This window comes from Ursus maritimus, unplaced genomic scaffold (genome assembly GCF_017311325.1).
Source record: "Ursus maritimus isolate PB19 unplaced genomic scaffold, ASM1731132v1 scaffold_7, whole genome shotgun sequence".
In the NCBI taxonomy this organism is placed as follows: domain Eukaryota; kingdom Metazoa; phylum Chordata; class Mammalia; order Carnivora; family Ursidae; genus Ursus; species Ursus maritimus.
Window position 1 is genome coordinate 65,920,920 of NW_024426885.1, and position 12,504 is coordinate 65,933,423.

At 39.7% G+C, this 12,504-nt stretch overlaps 1 non-coding gene across 1 annotated transcript; it reads left to right on the forward strand.

Moving 5' to 3' along the window:
- Positions 1-9,768: 9,768 nt before the first annotated feature.
- LOC121101369 lies at positions 9,769-9,874 on the forward strand. The gene has a single exon (XR_005833363.1). It is a non-coding gene; the product is annotated as a U6 spliceosomal RNA (small nuclear RNA).
- The last annotated feature ends 2,630 nt before the right edge of the window (positions 9,875-12,504 follow it).

Below are 12,504 nucleotides of genomic sequence, written 5' to 3' on the forward strand. Positions count from 1 at the left end.
GGAAGAAGCAGGCTCATAGTGGAGGAGCCTGATGTGGGGCTCGATCCCACAACGCCGGGATCACGCCCTGAGCCGAAGGCAGACGCTTAACCGCTGTGCCACCCAGGCGCCCCTGCTTTTCTATTTTTTAAATTAATAAACTTTAATTTTTTAGGGCAGGTTTAAATTTACAGAAGAATTCGTCAGAATAGAGAGTTCCCATATACTTCCTCAGCCTTACCCTCTCCTGGCCAAGTTTCCTTTATTGCAAACTTTGTGCATTCCTGTGATACATTTGTTACAATTGGTGAGCCAATATTGATACATTTTTAACAATCATTCTTTGTGTTTTACCTTGGCTGGGTTTTGTGGAGTCTGCACCAACTCCCAGGAGGGTAGGACATCTAGCTGGTGTCCAGAGATTGGAATTGGTTAACGTGGGAAAACCCCACACATTTGGTGTCAGAAGTGCTATGATTAGATGGGAAAAGAGTATAATGTTATGTATTCGCCATTATAGAATCACACAGAATACTTTGCTGCCCTAAAAATCCTCTGTACTCCACCTGTCCATCCCTCTCCATTCTACCAACCGCTGGCAACCATTGATCTTACTGTCTCCATAGTTTTGCCTTTTCCAGAATGCCGTATAGGTGGAATTATACAATATGAGTGAAGCCTTGTCAGATTGGCCTCTTTCACTTAGTAAAATGAATTTAAGTTTCTTCCATGTCTTTTCATGGCTTGATAACTCACTCCCCTTTTTTTTTTTTATTAAGATTTTATGTATTTGAGAGAGAGAAACAGTGCAAGTGGGGGTGGGGAGGGGCAGAGGGAGAGGGAGGTGCAGACTCCCAGCTGAGCGGGGAGCCTGATGCCAGAATCCATCCCAGGACCAGGGAATTATGACCGGGGCCAAAGGCAGACTACTTAACTGACTGAGCTACCCAGGCACAACTTGATAGCTCATTTCTTTTGGAGGCTGAATAATATTCCATTGTCTTAATGTGCCACAGTTTATTTATCTATTCATCTACCAAAATACATCTTGGTTGCTTCCAAGTTTTGGCAATTATGAATAAACATTTGTATAACAAATGGATAAACATTTGTGTGCAGGTTTTTGTGTGGACATAAGTTTTCAGTTCCTTTGGATGAATATCAAGGAGTAAGACTCCTGGATCATATAGTAAAAGTACATGTAGTTTTGTGGGAAACTGCCAAACTGTCTTCCTACATGGCTCTACCATTCTCACTCCCACCCGCAACCAATGAGCGTTCCTGTTGCTCTCCGTCCTTGCTAGCATTTGGTGCTGTTGGTGTTTCGGATTTGGGCCATTCTAATAGATGTGTAGTCGTATCTCATCGTTTTAATTTGCAATTCCCTAATGACATCTGATGGGGAGCATCTTTCATATGCTGATTTGCCATCTGTATATCTTCTTTGGTTAGGCATCTGTTCAGGTCTTTTGCCCATTTTTTAATCAGGTTGTCTGTTTACTTACATTGGCTTTTAGAAGTTCTTTGCATATTTTGAATGCCAGATCTTCATTAGATGTGTGTTTTGAAAAGATGTTTTCCCCCAGTCTGTGGCTTATCTTTTCATTCTCTTCATAGTGTTTCTCACAGAGCAGAAATTTTAAATTTTAATAAACCCCAGCTATCAATTTTTTTTCCATGAATCACACTTTTGGTCTTATATCCAAAGGATCATCACCAAATCCAAAGTCACCTAGAATTTCTCCTATGTTATCCTCTAGGACTTTTATCATTTTACATTGAGATTCATAAGCCATTTTGAGTTTGTTTTTATGGAAGATGTAAGATCTATGTCTAGATTCGTATTTTTGCATTTGGATACCCAATTGTTTTAGCACTACTATGTGAAAAGAGTATCTTTTCTCCAAAGATCTTTTGTCAAAGATCAGTTGATGATATTTCTGTAGATCTTTTCCTGGGCTCTCTTTTCTCTTCCATTGACTTGCCCATTCCCTCACCAATACCACACTGTCTTGATTATTATGGTTTATAGTAAGTCTTGAAGTTGGGTAGAGTCAGTCCTCTGACTTCGTTATTCTCCTTCAATATTGTGTGAGCTATTCTGGAATTTTTACCTCTCCATATAAACTTAAGATCAGTGTTTCTATATCCACGAAATAACTTGCTGGGATTTTGATTGCGTTGAATATATAGACCAAATTGTGAAGAATTGACATCTTGAAAATGTTGAGTCTTCCTTTTATGCACTGAATTGTATCCTCCCTAAAATTTACATGTCAAAGCCCTAACTCCTAGTACCTTGGAATGTGACTATATTTAAAGATGGGGCATTTTAAAGAAGTAATTAAGTTAAAATGCACCCTGGTCCAATCTGACTGTTCCATTGATCTATTTGTGAAGAGGTTAGGATATGGAGAGGTTAGGACACAGAGATGACAAGGATGTGCACACAGAGGAAAGGCTATGTGAAGATATAGAGAGAAGGCAGACATCTGAAAGCCAAGAGAGGGGCCTGGAGAAACCAAACTTGCCAACACCTTGATCTTGGACTTTCAGCCCCCAGAACTGTGAGAAAATACATTTCTAATAGCTTAAGCCACTCATTCTGTGGTATAGTGAGTCTGTCTGAGCAGACTAAGATTACACTAATTGGTTTTCAGTGTTGAACTAGCCTTGCATACCTGGAATAAATCCCATGTTGTCATGGTGTATAATTCTATTTATTCATTGTTGGATACAATTTTGCTAATTTGTTGAGGATTTTTGCATCTGTGTTCATGGGAGATATTGATCTGTAGTTTTCCTTTCTTGTAATGTCTTTCTTTGGTTTTGGTATTAGCGTGATGTTGGCCTCATAGAATAAGTTAGGAAGTACTCTTTCTGCTTCTATTTTCTTGAAATGATTATAAAACACTGGTATAGCTTCTTCCTTTAATGCTTTGTGAAATTCACCAGTGAACCCAACTGGGCTGGTGCTTTCTGTTTTAGAAGGTGATTAATTATTGGTTCAATTTTCTTTAATAGATATGGACCTATTCAGGGTATATATTTCTCCTTCCGTGAGCTTGTGTGCATTTCAGTAAGTTGCAGCTTTGAAGGAATTAATCCATTTCATCTAGGTTATTAAATTTGTGGGCATAGACTTATTCATAGTATTCCTTTATTGTCCTTTTAATGTCCATGGGATGCGTAGTGTTGGGCCCTCCTTCGTTTCTGATTTTAGTAATTTGTGTCTTCTCTCTTTTTTTCTTAGTTAACCTGGCTAGAGGTTCATTAATTATATTGATCTAACCAGCTTTCGCTTCATTCTTTTTCTTGATTACTCTCCTATTTTAAATTTCATTTATTTCTGTTCTAGTTTTTATTATTTCTTTTCTTCTGCTTACTGGATTTAATTTGCTCTTCTTTTCTTGTTTCCCAAAGTAGAAGCTTACATAATTGATTTTGGATCTTTTTTCTTTTATAATACATTCAACTCATTCAATGCAATAGATTCCCTGTGAGCACTTGCTTTCACTGTTTTCCACAAATTTTGATAGGTTTGCATTTTCATTGTCACTTAGTTCAGAATATCTTTAAATTTCTCCTGAGAACTCTGTGTGTGTGTGTGTGTGTGTGTGTGTGTGTGTGTGTGTGTGACTCCTGTGTTATTTGGAAGTAAGTTGTTCAATCTCCAGCTGTTTGGGGATTTTCTCGTGATCTTTCTATTAGTATCTCTAGTTTAATTCTATATTATATGAGAGAAAATTTTGTATGATTTCTATTCTTTTACATTTGTTAAGTTTGTTTTATGACCCCGAATGTGGTCTATCTTGGCGAATGTTCTGTGCGAACTTGCAAAGAATGTGTATTCTGCTCTTGTTGGCTAAAGTAGTCTGTAGATGTCAATTAAATACAGTTGTCAGAGGTTAATGGTGTTGTTTAGCTCAACTATATCCTATTGAAGTTCTGCCTGATGGATCTGTCCATTTCTGATAAAGGGGTGTTGAAGCTTCCAACTGTAATACTGCGTTTATCTATTTCTCCTTGCATTTCTATCAATTTTTAAACCTAAACTGAGAACCTATCTTTTAATTGGTATATTCAGACAATTGACATTAAAAGTGATTATTGATATAGTTAGATTAATATCTTCCATATTTGTTACATTTTCTAGCTATTGCTTTTGTTTTTTGTTTGTTTGCTTGTTTTTTGTCTTCCATTCTTTTTTCCCTCTCTGGTTTTAATCGAACATTTTATATGATTCCACTTTCTCTTCTCTCTTAGCATATCAATTGTGATGGTCAATTTTATGTGTTGACTTGATTGGATCTTGGGGTGCCCAGATATTTCCTAAAAGAAAATTCTGAGTTTGTCTGTGAGGGTGTTTCTGGATGAAATAAGCATTTAAGTCAGTGGGTGGAGTAAAGCAGATTGTCTTCCACAACGTGGGCAGGCTTCATCCAATCTGTTAAAGGCCTGAATAGAGCAAAAGGCTGGACCAGAGAGAATTCTCTCTGCCTGCCTGATGATGTTGAGCTGGGGCATTGGTCTCCTGCCTTTGTACCTGGACTGGAATTTACACCATCGGCTTTCCTAGTTCTCATGCTTTCACACTCAGACTGGAGCTGTACCATTGGCTCTCCTGGCTCTCTAGATCACAGATCTTGGGACTTCTCAGTTTTGCATGAGCCAATTCCTTATTTACACACACACACACACACACACACACACACACACACACACACCCTATTTCTTGGAGAATCCTAACAGTCAATTACAATTTTTCATAAAACTGTTTTTAGTGGTTGCCCTAGAGTTTACAGTATACATTTACAACTAATCCAAGGCCACTTACAAATAACACTATCCTGCTTCACGAGTATTACGTGTACCTCGTAACAGAGTATTCCCAATTTTTCTGTCCTGTTTCTCATAACACTGATGTCATTGACTTCCGTCACCCACAAACTACAATCATCAAATGCGTTGTCATTGTTTTGAGCTGTTGCTGTTAAGTCAAGTAAGAATAACAAAAATGAAAGGTTTTATTTACCCTTCGTTTATTCCTTCTTTAGTGTTCTTCCTTTCTTTATGTAGATCCAAGTTTCTTTTTTTTTTTTTTTTAAGATTTTATTTATTTATGTGACAGAGAGACAGCCAGCGAGAGAGGGAACACAAGCAGGGAGAGTGGGAGAGGAAGAAGCAGGCTCCCAGCCGAGGAGCCCGATGTGGGGCTCGATCCGGAACACCAGGATCACGCCCTGAGCCGAAGGCAGATGCTTAACGACTGCACCACACAGGTGCCCCTAGATCCAAGTTTCTGATCCACATCAGAACTTTTAGTTCTTTTTTTTTTTTTTTTAAAGATTTTATTTATTTATTCGACAGAGATAGAGACAGCCAGCGAGAGAGGGAACACAAGCAGGGGGAGTGGGAGAGGAAGAAGCAGGCTCATAGCGGAAGAGCCTGATGTGGGGCTTGATCCCGGATCGCCGGGATCACGCCCTGAGCCGAAGGCAGACGCTTAACCGCTGTGCCACCCAGGCGCCCCAGAACTTTTAGTTCTTTTAATATTTTTCATATTAAGTATTTTTACTCTCTCTAAGAACTTTTAATACTTCTTGTAAGGCAGATCCAATAGCAACAAATGCCCTCAACTTTTGATTTTGCCTAAGAAAATCTTTATTTCTCCTTCACTATTAAAGGATAATTTCACTGGAGAAAAAACTCTTTGTTGGTGTTTTTTTAATTTCAACACTAAATAATTCATTCCACTCTCTCCTTGCTTGCACAGTTTTTGAAGAGAAGCCATATGTGATTCTTATTCTTGTTCTTTCACAGGTAAGGTGTTTCATTCTGTGGCTTCTTTCAAAATTTTCTCTTTGTCTTTGATTTTCTGCAGTTTGAATATATGCCTATGTATAGATTTTTCAGTATTTATTCTTCTTAGTGTTTTCTGAGCATCCTGGTTCTATGGTTTAGTGCCTGTCATTAATTTTGGAAAATTCTGTCATTATTACTTCAAATATTTCTTCTGTTTTTTATCTCTTTTTTCCTTCTGGTAGTCCCATTACATGTATATTACACCTTTTATAATTGTCTTATAGTGCTTGGACTGTTCCATCTTTTTAATTTTTTTATCTTTGCATTTCAGTTTGGGAATTTTTTTTAAGATTTTATTTATTTATTTGACACAGAGAGAGAGAGAGAGCCAGTGAGAGAGGGAACACAAGCAGGGGGAGTGGGAGAGGAAGAAACAGGCTCCCAGCAGAGGAGCCCGATGGGGGGCTCAATCATAGGACCCTGGGATCAGGCCCTGAGCCGAAGACAGACGCTTAACGACTGAGCCACCCAGGCGCCCCTCAGTTTGGGAATTTCTATTGACATTTCTTCAAGTTCACTGATTCTTTCCTTGGCCATGTGTGGTCTCTTGATGAGCCCCTCAAAGGCATTTTTCATTTCCGTTAGTGATTTTTATTTATAGAATTCATTTTCATTATTTCTTAGGATTCCCATCTCTCTGCTTACATTACCCATCTGTTCTGCATGATATCTACTTTTTCTGTTAGAGATCTAAGCATATTAATCATAGTTGGTTTAAATTTCTGGTCTGATTAATTCCATCTCTGCCATACCTGATTGTGTTTCTAACGCTTGCTCTGTCTTTTCAAACTGTGCTTGTAGTCTTTCAGTAAGGCTTGTAACTTTTGGTGAAAACTAGACGGGATGTACTAAGAAAAAGGAAAGAAGTAAAAGTATGTATTAAGTAAATAGACCTTTAGTGTGAGGTTTTATGTTTGTTTCCCTGGGCTGTTTATTGTTTACTCTCACCACAGGTTTCACAGGCTAAAATTGCTCCTGGTATCCTTGTTTTTGTCTCCCCTGTAGGTTCATGCTTGGGTTTCCATAACGTCTTCTTACGTAAGGTCAGACACATGGTAGTCCTGCTCTTGTATTCCCCTGATATTATACAAGAGCATTACTGATGTGGTGGTGAGGTGTAGGAGAGGGAGACGGCTATGGTTTTATGATTAGGTCTCAGTCTTTTAACGAGCCTGAGCCCTGGACTGTGATATTTACAAGTGCTTCTCAGTTGTCTCCCCCCCACCCCACCCTGCAACTTGCATGGAATAGGATGGCCTGAGGGGGCTGGAGTTGGGTGTTTTCCCTCCTCCAAGTTGGTTAGGCCCCAGTAGGTTAGTAGTTTCTCTTGAGAGCAGACCTTATAAAGGACAGAATGCTCTGGCATATTTTAAAATGGTTACTTCTCCCCTCCTCCTACCAGAACCCCAAGGGTATTTTTCTCCGATCTTCACTGTGAGAACCTTATAGGGCTCATGGAAAGAAAACTCACAAAAAGGGGGACCTCTTCCAAATCCTGAGTTACCCCAGGAGTTTTTTAACTCTCAGACTTGTCCAAGTCTCAGACTGGACTAGCAATTCATCAATTAAAGTTTGGCTTTTCCTACACCAATAACTGGTTCCCACCGAGATTTCTGTTTCTAAGCTACTGCTCGAGTAAGCTGTGATCCTCTCCCGGTAAGCTGTGATTCTATCTGCCTGTCTGTCTCTCCAATTTGTGAGGCAGCTGATTGCCCTGTGACTTTAGTTTTCTAATCCATCTAAGGACAGTTGTTGATTTTCCGTTTGTTTAACTTTTTCTTTGTCACGAACACAGGAGTGACAACTTCCAAATGTACTGGATCAGAATCTTTTCTTACTTTTTTATCACCTGAATCCTGTCCTCTGGCAGAGCCTTTTCTCAGGGAGTCATTCTGATATTGGAGACTACCTAGTGCTTTTGTAACCCCAAATAGACAAACTGCTTTTGCATCTGTAGTGTGGCTTTGGGCCTTGGGTGCCCACCTCTTCCTATCCTCACCCTAAAGGGCTAGCCCAGAGAGGTGATTCTCATGGAGGTTGCCAAAGCAAGCCTACTTGCCCTTGTTTTGTTGTATGCCCTTAAAAACTTAGTAACATGCATTTTTGATGACTCACAACTCAGTCATCAATAATTCAGATCAGCCCATCTCACTATTAGTCTGAATTTGAGAAATGTCATTTACCTCCTATAGAGTATCTTTACTTAGGGATCCCCAGGAACAAGTGAGGACAGTGTATATATGGTAGTTCTTTGTCCTGCTTAAGACCCATTATCCAAACCAGGCACCTAATTTTTTTTTATTTTTTATTTTTTAGTTTATCTCTTTAAGATTGGCATAATTTTTGCTGACTGGTTTTATTCCCTCCTCTACTATGATGGGTCATTATCATTGAGTTGAAACTGGGGGTAGGAGACAAAAGAGTGTTCCATGGAGTAACTTAGTGTTACTTCCTGAGTTTTATCGTTCTGATAATCACCTGTCCAAATTGCTCCAGGGAGTAGAAAAATATGAAACAGTTTAATAAACTATATACCTCAAATCTTACTTCGTAATCGGGAAAATGGAAATTAGCATCATGAGGCACTATCTTACATCATCAGCGAGGGAGGGTATAGGTGCCGGCAGGGAAGGGAAGCAGCACTGTTTGCTCACACAACCCTTTCGTATGACAGTTGAGGGATGTCTATTAATATGGAAGCGGTGTACAATACGTCCTTGGGGCCAGTGATTCTGCTTGTTACACATGTGTGTGGGAGACTTAGAACATTCATCACAATACCGTTTGTGACAAGTTGAAAAATGGGTAGACAACTTGTGGAGAATGTTACATGGACTTTTTGTCAGCAGTGGCAGTAGGTGAGCTAGAACTCCTTGTACTAACATGGGTAAATCTCAAAGAGTAAAGAAGTTCAAAAAGCAGGGCGCCTGGGTGGCTCAGTCCTTAAGCATCTGCCTTTGGCTCAGGTCATGATCCCAGCGTTCTGGGATGGAGCCCTGTGTCGGGCTCCCTGCTCAGCGGGAAGCCTGCTTCTCCCTCTCCCACTCCCCCTGCTTGTGTTCGTTTTCTCGCTGCGTCTCTCTCTGTCAAATAAATAAATAAAATCTTTAAAAAAAAGTTCAAAAAGCAAGTTGCATGCACCATATACAAAAATTAATTCAAAATCTATTAAAGACCTAAATAGAAGACCTGGAATTATAAAACTCCTAGAAGAAAACAGGAAGGAAGCTCAATGACATTGGATTTAATAAGGATTTCTTGGATATAACACCAAAAGAACAGGCAACAAAAGCAAAAATAGACAAATGATGTGGGACCACATCAAACTTAAAATTTTCGGTGAACAACAGCAACAAAAAGAATCAAGAGTGAAAAGGCAATCATATAGAGAAAATATATGCAAACCATTTATCTGAAAAAAGTTAATATTCAGAATATAAAAAGGACTCTGAAAACTCAATAACAAAAACCAAATAACCCAATTTGAAAATGGGCAAAGAATTTGAACAGACAGTTCTCCAAAGGTGTACAATGTCTAACAAGCACATGAAAAGATGTTCAACATCACTCATCCTCAGGGAAATGCAAACCAAAACCACAGTGAAATATCACCTCACACACATTAGGATGACCACTACCCAAAACACAGATAATAACAAGTGTTAGCTAGAATGAGGAGAAATTGGAAAGTTTGTGCACTGTTGGTGATAATGTAAAATGGTGCAGCTACCAGGGAAAACAGGTAGGAGTTTCCTGAAAAAGGTCAAAATAGAATTATCATATGATCCTACAATTCCACTGCTGGGCATGTATACAAAAAAAAAAAATTAAAACAGGATCTCAAAAAGATGTTTGCATACCCATGTTCGTGGCAGTAGTGTTCATGACAGCCAAGAGGTGGAGGCGACTTAATGTCTATGAATGGTACTTGCTTCAGCAGCACATATAGTAAAAATTGGAATGATACAGAGAAGATTAGCATGGCCCTGGCAAGGATGACACACAAACACATGTGTTTCATGTGTTTGTTTTTTTTTTTTGCTACAATTTTTCTTAAAAAGCAAGTTGCAAAATCATATGTACAGTAGAAAATCATGTGATATATATATATATGTGAATGTTACTCAGCCATTAAAAAAAGAAATCTTGCCATTTGCAAGGACACGATGGAGCTAGAGTGTATTATGCTAAATGAAATAAGTTAGAGAATTACAAATACCATTATGATCTCACTCATATGTGGAATTTTAGAAACAAAACAAATGAACATATGGGAAGGGGTAAAAGAAAAAAGGAGGGAATGAAACAAACCGTAAGAGACTTTGAACGATGGAGAGGGCTGATGGAAACAGGTGGGTGGGGGATGGGCTGGATGGCGGATGGGTATTAAAGAGGGCACTTGTTGGGGCACCTAGGTGGCTCAGTTGGTTAAGCATCTGCCTTCAGCTCAGGTCATGATCTCAGGGTCTTGGGTTCAAGCCCCGCATCTGGCTCACTGCTCAGCAGGGAGTCTGCTTCTCTTTTTCTCTCTCTCTGCCCCTCCCCCTGGCTTGTGCTCTCTCTCTCTGTCTCAAATAAATAAATAAAAGCTTTTTTTCAAAAAGAAAAAGAGGGCACTTGTTGTGATAAGCACTGGGTGTCAAATGTGAATGATGAATCACTGAATTCTATTCCAGAAACCAATATTGCACTGAATGTAGGCTAGATAAAATTTAATTTAAAGATTAATTAATTAATTAAATTTATCAAAGAAAAAATTAAGAAAGTTTAAAAACAAAAGAATACCACATACAGTTATATATGTATATGTATATGTATATATATTAAAGCAAGCATGAGAAAGGTAAACACAAACTGATGTAACAAAGACCTCTGGAGAGAGAATTACAGAGTAGGTCAGGTTTCTAGTGGAACATAATGTTTTATTTTTATTTATTTTTTAAAATTTTATTTATTTGAGAGAAAGACTGAGAGAGAGAGAGCAAGAGCACAGAGAGAGAGAGAGAGAAGCAGGGTCCCCCACTAAACAGAGAGCCTGATGCAGGGCTCAATACCAGGATCTGAGCCGAAGGCAGATGCTTCACTGACTGAGCCACCCAGGTGAACTTTTATTTTTATTTCTTAAGATCTGTAGTAAATTGGGCAAAATAACTTCAAATTTGTTTTTTAAATTGCTCTGTCTTTGCATTTGTTTGAAAAATTTGATAATGTTAAATAAAGTCTAGCCCCTCCTTCCTGCTTTCTTTCTCCAGAATCGTGCTGGCTTCCACGCAGCCAGTGGACTTTCTGGGCAGGCTATACTGATCTCTTTCTGCTTTTGTCAAGAGTGCACTTAAAAGCTGACATGTACTTGTGATTCCTGGACCTGGTTCCTCGATTTATTTGTGCCATGGGCAAAAATAATTCTTCCTTTCTGAGACAAATCACTATTCTGGAATGTATTGGGAAGAATAAGCCAGAGGATGGGGCTCTTGGAAGTTGAGGCCCCGCACTTAGGTCCCTTGGGTGGTACCTGGGCACCCAGCCCTCTGTGAGCTGAAAAGGCACCACGGAATCTTCATCCCTGCTTGTTGCTATGGCCAGGAGGGTGACGGGGGGAGAGCAGGGCAACACCCCTTTTCCTTGAGAGCCAGATCTAAGCTGGGATAGTTTTTGGTCAGAGTCCAAATAAATTCCAAATATACATCAATCCTGACCATCTGTTTCCCCCAAGGACCCAAGTTAGTTGGGATAACTCCAGCACAAGCCCAGGATTTGGAATTGAATTTAAGGGAAAACAATCCCCAGTGTTGGGACCAGTCCTTCATGTTCCATTTCTCCTTGGCATACCCCGAAACAGAGCCTGTATCACAGAGTGACCTGCCTGTGAGGTCAATGATTTAATCCATCATACCTGTGTAATGAAGCCCCCATGAAACCCAAAATGATTGGGTTTGAACAGCTTCCATGTTGGTGAACACATGGAGATTTGGGGAGAGTGGCATGCTCAGAAAGGGCAGGGAAGTTCCACACCCTTCCCCAGACCTTGCCCTGTGCATCTTTTCCATCTGGCCGTTCCTGATTTATAATCTTTTTGTAATAAACCAGTGCTCTAGTAAGTAAAGTGTTTCTCTGAGTTCTGTGAGCCACTCTAGCAAATTAATCGAACCCATGGAGGGATTCACTGGAATCTCTAATCAATAGCTGGAGACAAGTACAGGTGACAGCCTGGACTCGTGATTTGTGTTGGTGGGGGGGCAGTCTTGTGAGCCTGAACCCTTAACCTGTGGAATCTAATGCTACTTCCAGGTAGACAGTGTCAGAATTGAAATGAATTCTAGGACACCCAGACGGTGTTGGAGAATTGCTCGTCAGTGTGGAAAACCTCCAGCCACACACACTTGGAATTGGGTGCAGAAATTTAGTATTATTTGTGCAAACTTTTAATTGTTTAATTTTTCAAAATGATTTATGTATTTACTTGAAAAAGAGAGAGAGCACAGGGAAAGGGCAGAGGGAGAGGGAGAGAATCGCAAGCAGACTCCCCGCTGAGGGCAGAGTTGACCCAGCCCCATCCCACAATCCTGAGATCACGACCTGAGCTGAAATCAAGAATCAGACACTCAACCAACTGAGCCATCCAGGCGCTCCTATGCAAACTTAAAAAAACAAAACAAAACA